The sequence below is a fragment of the Eubalaena glacialis genome, chromosome 3, assembly GCF_028564815.1.
Source record: "Eubalaena glacialis isolate mEubGla1 chromosome 3, mEubGla1.1.hap2.+ XY, whole genome shotgun sequence".
In the NCBI taxonomy this organism is placed as follows: Eukaryota; Metazoa; Chordata; class Mammalia; order Artiodactyla; family Balaenidae; genus Eubalaena; species Eubalaena glacialis.
In genome coordinates, this window is record NC_083718.1 from 86,704,254 (window position 1) to 86,715,278 (window position 11,025).

The window sequence follows — 11,025 nt, forward strand, 5'->3', positions numbered from 1 at the left end:
CCAGTCACTGCAACTAGAGAAAACCCTCGCCCAGCAACGAAGACCCAACGCAGCCAAAAACAAATAAACAAAATACATTTTAAAAATTTATAAAAATAAAAATATATAAAAGTTGGGGGGTTTTTTGTTTTTTGTTTTTTTCCAGCAGAAAGGGTTTATTCAGGAATAGCGGGAGAATTGCAATTCAGGACAAGCAAGCTATAGCAAAAGCCATAGGCAAGTCCCACAAACAAAGGAGAGGAAGGAAACTTACTTTACAGAGAAAGAGGAGGAAGCTGAGGGAGGTTGTTTTGAACCCAAGTCCATTGGAGAAAAGTGAAAGTTCAGGGTGATGACGGTTTCTCATTGCCAAGTTGCTGAATTCTTGCAGGAGATGCAACGAATATGTTTTTCTGTTGGGGCCTGTAATCGATGATTCTTGCTGTTGATGCTTCTTCAGTTTGGGTTTGTAATTGACGATACTTCCTGTCTTTGAACTTGAGTGGTACCCCATGAGAGCTCCCACTTCTGGTCTCCCGACTTCATTTGAGTGACGTTTCCCTTTATTAGTTTTCAAACCTGTCACAAGGAATTTTGAATTTTCTATTTTCATCTATGTGAATGTTTTAGGAGACTTATTACGTCAAAATATTATCATTACAACTTGTGGCCCTAGCAACTTTCAAGTGTTCAGTAGCTACATGTGGCTTGTACCTATCATATTGGAGAGCACAGGTCAAAGGTATAGCACAGCTAAAAGTACGATTTCTGGGCCACAGCATATAACTGTGTATGTATGACCCTCAGTGGATGCTGCCAAATTTTTTTCCAACCTGTGGAACTTTTGTATACCTTTTCCAGAAATGAATAAGAATTTCCAGTGCTCGCCATCCTGTCAACATTTGGTTTTGTTTGTCCTTTTTTTTTAAAAAGTAAGCTTTATTGAGGTGTAATTTACATAGTAAAATCTGCCAACATTAGATTATTCTACATTCTTTTCAATGATATCATGTCTTTGCCAAGCTGGATTTTGGTGCTTGCTGTGATAAAAAGCAAGTGCCATGCAAAAAGTGAATGTGTAACAAGAAGCAAGGAGGCGCTTTGAGAAGGTTTCAGAAGCTGTGCAGTGCGCAGCATGAAGGTTATGATTCTGACGTGTCAGAGCAGTGAAAACACAAGCCACTCTACTGAACTTTTGTCAAGGGAACACATAAGAATAGCCACAGCACCAGCCACAAACCTACAACATATAGAAATATATGTGAACCCAGAAAACAACAGCATTCCCCAACGAAAGCACTGTTGTCAACCGACCTATCATGAAATTAGGGCAAACGGGAAGGACGAAGACAGAGAGAATTTGCAGGCAACCAAAGATGATTCGTTACTTAAATCAATTTAATGTTAGTCAAAGGATTAAAGTTAACTCTAGATCTTGAACTTGTAATTTAAGCTGACACATGTTGGACCATGAGAATGTTGGAATCATATATTGGTATATATGGAATCATATATTAGATGACGCCTAAAAATATTTACCAAAAATTGTAAGTGGAATAATTGAGTCGTCTGGTTCCTAGAATTACAAGTATTCATTCCTCTTTAAAGAAATTAGTATATTTAATGTACTTGACTAGTATATTTAATATACTTCAACACATAAATTGAAATTTTTAGTCGTTGAAAACTTATTGGATACGTTTGCTTATTTAACCAGTACAACCAGTACAGGAAATTTAGGAAGTCCAACGTAACTCAGATTTTCAAGCCAAAATAAAGCCAAGACTTATATAACAGTATATTATACCACCATTCTTTTCTACATCATAACATAATCTGAAAATATATATATAGTCGTTTTTAGACCAAAATTATTAAACCAATCTAATTTTTCTGAGTAACCTCGATAAAAGCACACGACAGGACATAAACATTTTAAATGTCATTATATATAAAATGTATAAATTATTTAAATTGCTTCAAAGTATTAAGGGTCATCTTTGTAATCAATTTCATTTCGTTTCTCACTGTTGTTCTGAGTAATCAAGACCATTAATTTAATCTACAGCTAAATCTGTTATTGTTCCTTGTCACCAATTCAACAACAAAATTTTTCCTTATAGAAATACCACATTGAAAGCATAAGTGGTAAAGCATTCTTCCCAGAAATTCTTAATTTTCTTATTTTAAATTTATACAGGTGATTATTACTTTCCTGAAATTAATTGGGGAATTAATTTTTAATTAATTTAAATGTTTAGAGGCCTAATTTGTCTATTCTCTCCCAAGGAAGAGAAAGTATATTGTTTTGCTTCTGAGAAAATATATTTAAAGGGAAAAAAATTCATCAAACTAGTGGGCATTATTTAAGGTGAAAGCAGAGGCAATGATATGTTTTAACAGCAACTGACAGTGAGGGAAACACAATGAAATAAGTAAGCCACATTAGGTCCTTGAAGGAAGCTCATTAATGAAAATCGGAGTAATTCTGTGATATGCTTTTGAGTCTCCAGGGTATGTGTCTGTGCATGAAGTCATTGTCCTATGCTTTTGAGTCTCCAGGGTATGTATCTGTGCATGAAGTCATTGCTCCTCATCCATTTTTATTAGCGACCGAACTGGCTTACAGTTCTGGAAGGTTCAAATCTTGATTTGTAGGGTTGTCACAAGTGCTCATGCTGCTGACTTTGTTGCTTGTTTGTAATGATATGTCTCTCCTCTGCTTTCTGTCGTCTGATTTCAGCAATCCCTGAAGGACGCTTGTTTGAATTTTTTCAGTTATTTAGGAACTTGAGTATACCAATGAAAGAAAGCTGCCTATTCCGTGCTAAAAATTCAACATTCTTCCTGTATTAATCCCCCTTATTTTTTTTTAAACATCTTTATTGAAGTATAATTGCTTTACAATGGTGTGTTAGTTTCTGCTTTATAACAAAGTGAATCAGTTATACATATACATATGTTCCCATATCTCTTCCCTCTTGCATCTCCCTCCCTCCCACCCTCCCTATCCCACCCCTCTAGGTGGTCACAAAGCACCGAGCTGATCTCCCTGTGCTATGCGGCTGCTTCCCACTAGCTATCTATTTTACATTTGGTAGTGTATATATGTCCATGACACTCTCTCACCCTGTCACATCTCACCCCTCCCCCTCCCCATATCCTCAAGTCCATTCTCTAGTAGGTCTGTGTCTTTATTCCCGTCTTGCCACTAGGTTCTTCATGACCTTTTTTTTTCCCCTTAGATTCCATATATATGTGTTAGCATACTGTATTTCTTTTTCTCTTTCTGACTTACTTCACTCTGTATGACAGACTCTAACTCCATCCACCTCATTACAAATACCTCCATTTCATTTCTTTTTATGGCTGAGTAATATTCCATTGTATATATGTGCCACATCTTCTTTATCCATTCATCCGATGATGGACACCTAGGTTGCTTCCATGTCCTGGCTATTGTAAACAGAGCTGCAATGAATATTTTGGTACATGACTCTTTCTGAATTATGGTTTTCTCAGGGTATATGCCCAGTAGTGGGATTGCTGGGTCGTATGGTAGTTCTATTTTTAGTTTTTTAAGGAACCTCCATACTGTTCTCCATAGTGGCTGTATCAATTTACAGTCCCACCAACAGTGCAAGAGTGTTCCCTTTTCTCCACACCCTCTCCAGCATTTATTGTTTCTAGATTTTTTGATGATGGCCATTCTGACCGGTGTGAGATGATACCTCATTGTAGTTTTGATTTGCATTTCTCTAATGATTAATGATGTTGAGCATTCTTTCACGTGTCTGTTGGCAATCTGTATATCTTCTTTGGAGAAATGTCTATCTAGGTCTTCTGCCCATTTTTGGATTGGGTTGTTTGTTTTTTTGTTATTGAGCTGCATGAGCTGCTTGTAAATCTTGGAGATTAATCCTTTGTCAGTTGCTTCATTTGCAAATATTTTCTCCCATTCTGAGGGTTGTCTTTTGGTCTTGTTTATGGTTTCCTTTGCTGTGCAAAAGCTTTTAAGTTTCATTAGGTCCCATTTGTTTATTTGTGTTTTTATTTCCATTTCTCTAGGAGCTGGGTCAAAAAGGACCTTGCTGTGGTTTATGTAATAGAGTGTTCTGCCTATGTTTTCCTCTAAGAGTTTGATAGTGTCTGGCCTTACACTTAGGTCTTTAATCCATTTTGAGTTTATTTTTGTGTATGGTGTCAGGGAGTGTTCTAATTTCATACTTTTACATGTACCTGTCCAATTTTCCCAGCACCACTTATTGAAGAGGCTGTCTTTTCTCCACTGTATATGCTTGCCTCCTTTATCAAAGATAAGGTGACCATATGTGCGTGGGCTTATCTCTGGGCTTTCTATCCTGTTCCATTGATCTATATTTCTGTTTTGGTGCCAGTACCAAACTGTCTTGATTACTGTAGCTTTGTAATATAGTCTGAAGTCAGGGAGCCTGTTAATCCCCCTTATTAATGCTGAGTTCCTTAGGAGGGAACCATTGCATATTAAGATCATCCTTATTGTAGATGTTACAGCTTTGCAGTTATTGACAAGGGTTGACTGGGCCCACGTGGTTTTTAGCAAATAGTGGAAAGACAAGAGGTGGACAGCTTCTCACTGCTGCGGTGTCACATACCAGGAAATACCAGAATCCTCAGGACAAGCCTCAGACAAAAAAGACTATCCGGGATAGGACCCCGAATGCAGTTTGGTAAACTTTGTGGGAGCAGATGTACAGGTGATAATCAGCATGGAACACCTGGAATGGTAATCAGCACGGAAAACGCTGAATGGGTTCTAAAACCTCTCCCACCGTCCCTGGGTGGGCTCGAACCACCAACCGTTCGATTAACAGCCGAACGCGCTAACCCATTGCGCCACAGAGACAGCAGCACGCCGCTCTTCTGGCCTCTCTATGGAGTAGACACTTACCAATTCCTAGGCTGTGCCGCCTTTCTCGCAGGAAAACGGTACCAGTTCCAAAGCTTCGGAAAAACGGAAAGTTTAGAGCAGCCGATCGCACTGGACCTGAGACTGGGGCGAGGTCAGGAAAAGACAACACTAAGCACTATTATCACAGGGCAGCCACCCATGCAGACAATTCTGACAAGCACTTGAGAATACTCCCCCCTCCCTTGGACGCATTTCCCATCTGGTCCTCTCATCCTCCCACTCACTACAGGGAAGGATTCGTCACCTTTGTGTCCTGTCAGAACCCTTTACGCTCCGTGCAGGGCACAGAGATCCAGGCCACAGCCAAGGGGCAGCTGCACTTCCCAGAAGGGCCTTTCCCGAGGTAGGCGGTTCCAGCGCTCAGGCTGACCCGAGACCCCACTGCCCGCCAAGGCAACCGGGAAGGAGACCGGAGGGCAGCCGGTCCGGGGGGATTCCTACTAGCACAGAACGTGCCTGGCCTGCACTTCGGGGGCGGGGGGGAGCTGAATAAAACTCCTCCTGAAGCTTCTCTACAGCCTGAAGAGAACGGATTTCAGGTTCCTGAAAGGGCAAGGGGGCCTCCTCGCGAGGACAGAGGCTTCCCCTGGTCTTGGAGGACAAGTCCCGCAGAAGCTGCCTTTCAGAGACACGCCAAACGAAAGGAGCAATCTTGAGTGGAGATGTCTGCAAGGAGCTCTCAAGTGGTGTCGCCATTCTTATATACGGAGAGAGAGTGAGAAACCCAACGTGGGAAAATGTTTACTGTGCACTTACGTACAGAATATACGATGTTATTACTCTTGCAACTTTCTTGTATGTTTCAAAGGGCTTTGGTTTGGGTTCTTAATGAATGTTTGGAACTCGAGTCCCCGATTCTCTTGGGATGAGAACGCGGTAAATAAGACTTCGGGTTTGTACCATGCAGGGAGAAAAGAGCCGAGGCGAGAGCCGGCCAGCCCAGGCTGTTCCTTACATCTCACGTCCTCCAGCCTGCGCGACGTCAAGGACCCTGAGGCCGGGACTCAGCGGCATTTGGGGACTCAGTGCAGAGGCTCTTCTGCATCTGAACCTTGAAGCAAAACACAGCTCTGGTCGGGGCAGGAAGAGGAAGACTCCTGCCAGTGGAGACGCTGAAGGGGAAAAAAAGAAAAAAAATGTTTACAAAGGCTTCCCTGACCGGGAATCGAACCCGGGCCGCAGCGGTGAAAGCGCCGAATCCTAGCCACTAGACCACCAGGGAACCATTGAGGAGCCCCGACGTAGCGTCTCCAGATGCAAATGGTAAAAGTCAAGATTGAACTTCAGAGACCCGGAGCGCAGGAACGGAGATTTCCCAGAAGCCCAGGGCTGAATGCAGCTGTGCAAGGCTCCCAGCCCTTGCCCGGCTGCTCATCACCCTTCACCTCTCCAGTCTTGGGCGACGCCTTGGGCCCTGAGACAGGACCCAAGGTCCGTCCTGCTCTAGCTTCAGCGCTGTGTGCTGCCGAGCCAAGGTCCTGCTCTCTTTCTGAACCTCGCTTTTCCCTTGAGTCAGGTGCCGACCGGGATGTCAGCAGGTGATGGGCGGATCCGTCCACTTCCTGATCTCTGCCCTGGCTCTGGGGGCTCTCCTGGAGACGGCACCGGTACGGGCTCCTTCCCCTCCGCGACCGGCTCAATTCGTGGAGCCTGACGTTGTTCATTTCCGTGTCTTTGGCTCGGGTCCCCGGTGCACAGTTGGGTTCGGTCTCTTTTGTTGCGTCACGCAAATCAAACTGTTGCGTACGTGTGCCGAGGTGGGGGAAAGCCAAGTGTGCTTCACAGGGATGAACTCCTTGGTTTTCAGAGACATAACTCGTGTGAACACGTGGAAGAGGTTTAGGCGCCTGCTTAGTAGGTGAGGGGATTTCCGGATGTAAAAATGACCCGAAGTCAGCCTGGTCCTTTGCCCACTTGGATTAGCTGGCTGTGGCCTGCCCTCCGCAGTGCCTCAGAGCAGAGAAAGGAGGGCGGGTTCCTGGTGCTGAGCAGGCTCTCAGGCAGTAAGGGGACTCCTGCCCTGTACCTTGGGGATGGAAACTGAGGCTGCGCCCGCTGCCTCACCCCCTGCCTTTCGCCCGTTTGGGTTTTTTGAATGGGAAGGTAAAAACTTCAGAAAGGAAGGACGTTTGTTTCCGCCCGGTTTCGAACCGGGGACCTTTCGCGTGTGAGGCGAACGTGATAACCGCTACACTACGGAAACACGGCGGGTGCTACTCCTTAGTGGCACATCCCTGAAATCCGTAGGTCCTGCCACCACTATCCGAGTCGCCAACTTTTTCAACTGAAGAATGAACCTTGAAGCCCCGAGATCTCTCAGGCAAGGAGACTGCGGCTTCCGAGAGGCCCTGCTTTCAGGGTTCCTCGCCGGCCCCGAAGGGAGGACCCCCGAGCCTCCCACAGCCGGCCTTCGGGCTCCCGCACCGACCGCAGAGTCCGCGGATCCACGGCTGTGCCCCCGAGTGCAGGGGTCGCCCCCGCTGCCGACTCCTCAGCTCCCAGAAGCCGCGGGAGCCGGGGCTTCGGGCAAGTGCCCTTTGGGCCTAAGGGGAAAAGGTAGAGAAGTAGGTTCACTCCAGTGAGCTTCTCTCTCTCTGGAGCGGATCCTGTGGGTCCTAGCTGCATTTCTCCAAAGCCTGCAAACAGAATTCCTTTCATCCAGACTTGATTGAGTCGTTTTCAGGGTGAATGCTAGCTTGCTACAAACACTCCGTCGTACCTGAAGGAGGAAATCTACAACTTCCAGGTAAATTCTCTTTTCTTCCTTTGATTTCTTCAAACAACAACAACCAAAAGGACAGGTCACTGGTACATACTTGCACTTTTCTTATAATACTTAAGGTATGTCTGACTATCTATGAAAAGCTCTTGCTGTAGAAACATGTGCAAGAGATCGTCTACCATGAGCTAAACGATCGTCATGCCTGCCCAAGGTCCAAGAATCTGATGAAGCTGGATCCAGTCCCCCACTGCCTTTCGATCACCGGTTAGATCACCGTCCAAACCAACCAATTTTCCAGATGCAGGTCACTAATATGAGGGAGAAGAGGTCAGCTAAACATTTAAACAATCGCAATTTGTTCTGGGGCATGTTGAAAGTCAGCAGTGGTACAGTTAGAAGGGGAAATACAAGACTTCATGATAACGATAATACCAGCTTTCTCGAGCTTTACTCAGTGACCAGCACTGTTCCTCAGTGCTTTACTGTGGAATAACTTACTAAGTCCACATAACAACCCTGGAAGATTGTGTAGGACTTTACCACCCCTTGTTGCAGATGAGAACACTGAGGCACTGAAAAGCTGAGCTAACCTTTCCAGGGTCTCACCCCCCGTGACAGTGAGAGCCAGCACTCAGACCCAGGCAGTTTGCCTCCAGAGCCCCTCCCCTTGGCCACCATGCTCACGGGTAACTGAGAAAACTTCACTGAGATTTGCATCCCTTCCTTGTTCAACCTCCAAGATTTCAAAAGGAAAAGAAGATTGAAAGGTAGCCCTACAAACCTCGCCAAACTCATTAATGAAATGAAGAAGAAGAGGAGAAAGAGTAAACAGGACCATTGGAGAAGCAACGACGTTAGACGCAGAGAGAATGACGATGAGTTTGTTAAACACATACTAACTGGAAACTGTCTATTTAAAGACTAAGAAGGACCTATCTTCCAACCATTTAAGGCCTAAACTCTCCCTTTCCATGGCAGTCTCCACCCAAGAATAGATTTCAAAGCTACCAACATAGTGTATACAGATGTGAATATGAAAATCATACTTCAACATTAGTAGTAAAGAGATTATTTTTTGACTTTTAAAAAATTTTTTTATACAGCAGGTTCTTAATACTTATTTTATATATATTAGTGTATATATGTCAATCCCAATCTCCCAACGCATCCCACCACCACCAACCCCTCTGCCGCTTTCCCCCCGTTGGGGTCCATATGTTTGTTCTCGACATCTGTGTCTCTCTTTCTGCCCTGCAAACCGGGTCATCTGAACCATTTTTCTAGGTTCCACAGATATGCGTTAATATACGATATTTGTTTTTCTCTTTCTGACTTACTTCAAGTAGTAAAGAGATTTTGAATGAGTTAGCTCACATGGTTACTAATAAAAATGGGAAACAGTTATTAGGATGTTGTCATTAAACAAAGACAGGATTTATAAAAGAGCCAGAAAAGAGAAGAGAGGAAACACACACACACACACACACACACACACACACACACACAAAGCCTGAGAAAGGGGGGTTTTCCCTTTCCTAGAGGAACAGATAGCTGAAAGCCATCAAACAGCTACTCTGGACGGGTTAATCTAGTGAAGTTCCGAACTAATCAGGTAAACGCTTTTGGCTATGTGTGGATGCTCAAAACTTCTTGAGAGTTCAGTGGTGAAATGCATGTGGCGGCTTTTCTTTGTGTACTACCTGCCAGTGTCCCCCTTTGGCACCTGTGAGTTAAGCCTAATTGAACTACTTTCCTCATCAGAATTTCTCAATTTCATATACCCCACCCCCTTCCTTGACTCATATTTATTCTTCAAAGAGCAAATTTGGTCATGAACACTTGGTTCTCGCTTTGACACAGTATTAACAGTGGAATGTCAGCTTAAGATAATTGTTGTGAGCAGCACATGAGTAAGTAGTCAGATATCCGATAGTGAAGGGAAGCCAAAAATCTGAGGACAGCAAAAAAAATATCACAGTAACTACTTTGAACTTACTTTCCCTCCTAGCCCAGGACAAAGCAGAAGAAAAAGTATCAACATCACTTTAACAATAACCAAGTGGCAATAACCTTTAAAACAATGAGGCATAATATGCATAAAGTACAAAGAGTGTACAGTTCCCAAACCATTACCAGTGTACACCAACCTGAATCACTGCTGAAGCAACCTGAATAACTAAGGTATGGAAAATTACCAGACCACAGAAGGCTTCCTCATGACTCTTCCCATGCAAGAGCTCAGAGTAATCACACACATACCCCTCCCAACCTCTCTGCCTGTTACTTTCACATAAATTGAATCACAGGGCATGCACTGGGTTTGGGGGGATGGAGGGGCATGGGTCTGACTTCTTTCACTCACCATTATGTCTATGAAATTTAACCCTATTTTTCACGTAGTTCTTTGTCTCTGTGTGTATTCCTTGTAAGAATATAACTCGACATAGTTTTCTACTGTTGGACATTTCAGTTGTTTCCAATTGAGGATATTCTGAAATGGCACGAACATTTTTTTATGACTTTTGGTGGACATACACATTTTTCTAGGGCACCCCATTCCAAGAGAATAATGCCAGTGTTGACTTTCAAAATAATACTTTTGGGGGCTTCCCTGGTTGCGCATTGGTTAAGAATCTGCCTGCCAAGGCAGGGGACACGGGGTCGAGCCCTGTTCCGCGAAGATCCCACATGCTGTGGAGCAACTAAGCCCGTGCACCCCAACTACTGAGCCTACGCTCTAGAGCCCGTGAGCCACAACTACTGAGCCCTCATGCCACAACTACTGACGCCTGCCCGCCTAGAGCCCATGTTCCGCAACAAGAGAAGCCACCACAATGAAGCGTAGCCCCCAGTCACTGCAACTAGAGAAAACCCTCGCCCAGCAACGAAGACCCAACGCAGCCAAAAACAAATAAACAAAATACATTTTAAAAATTTATAAAAATAAAAATATATAAAAGTTGGGGGGTTTTTTGTTTTTTGTTTTTTTCCAGCAGAAAGGGTTTATTCAGGAATAGCGGGAGAATTGCAATTCAGGACAAGCAAGCTATAGCAAAAGCCATAGGCAAGTCCCACAAACAAAGGAGAGGAAGGAAACTTACTTTACAGAGAAAGAGGAGGAAGCTGAGGGAGGTTGTTTTGAACCCAAGTCCATTGGAGAAAAGTGAAAGTTCAGGGTGATGACGGTTTCTCATTGCCAAGTTGCTGAATTCTTGCAGGAGATGCAACGAATATGTTTTTCTGTTGGGGCCTGTAATCGATGATTCTTGCTGTTGATGCTTCTTCTGTTTGGGTTTGTAATTGACGATACTTCCTGTCTTTGAACTTGAGTGGTACCCCATGAGAGCTCCCACTTCTGGTCTCCCGACTTCAT

General features: G+C 44.0%; 2 non-coding genes across 2 annotated transcripts; both read right to left on the minus strand.

The window, feature by feature from the left end:
* Positions 1–4,790: 4,790 nt before the first annotated feature.
* Positions 4,791–4,864, minus strand: TRNAN-GUU (transfer RNA asparagine (anticodon GUU)). Its single transcript has one exon. It is a non-coding gene; the product is annotated as a tRNA-Asn (tRNA).
* A 2,196-nt stretch (positions 4,865–7,060) lies between these two features.
* Positions 7,061–7,133, minus strand: TRNAV-CAC (transfer RNA valine (anticodon CAC)). Its single transcript has one exon. It is a non-coding gene; the product is annotated as a tRNA-Val (tRNA).
* Between the last annotated feature and the right edge of the window lie 3,892 nt (positions 7,134–11,025).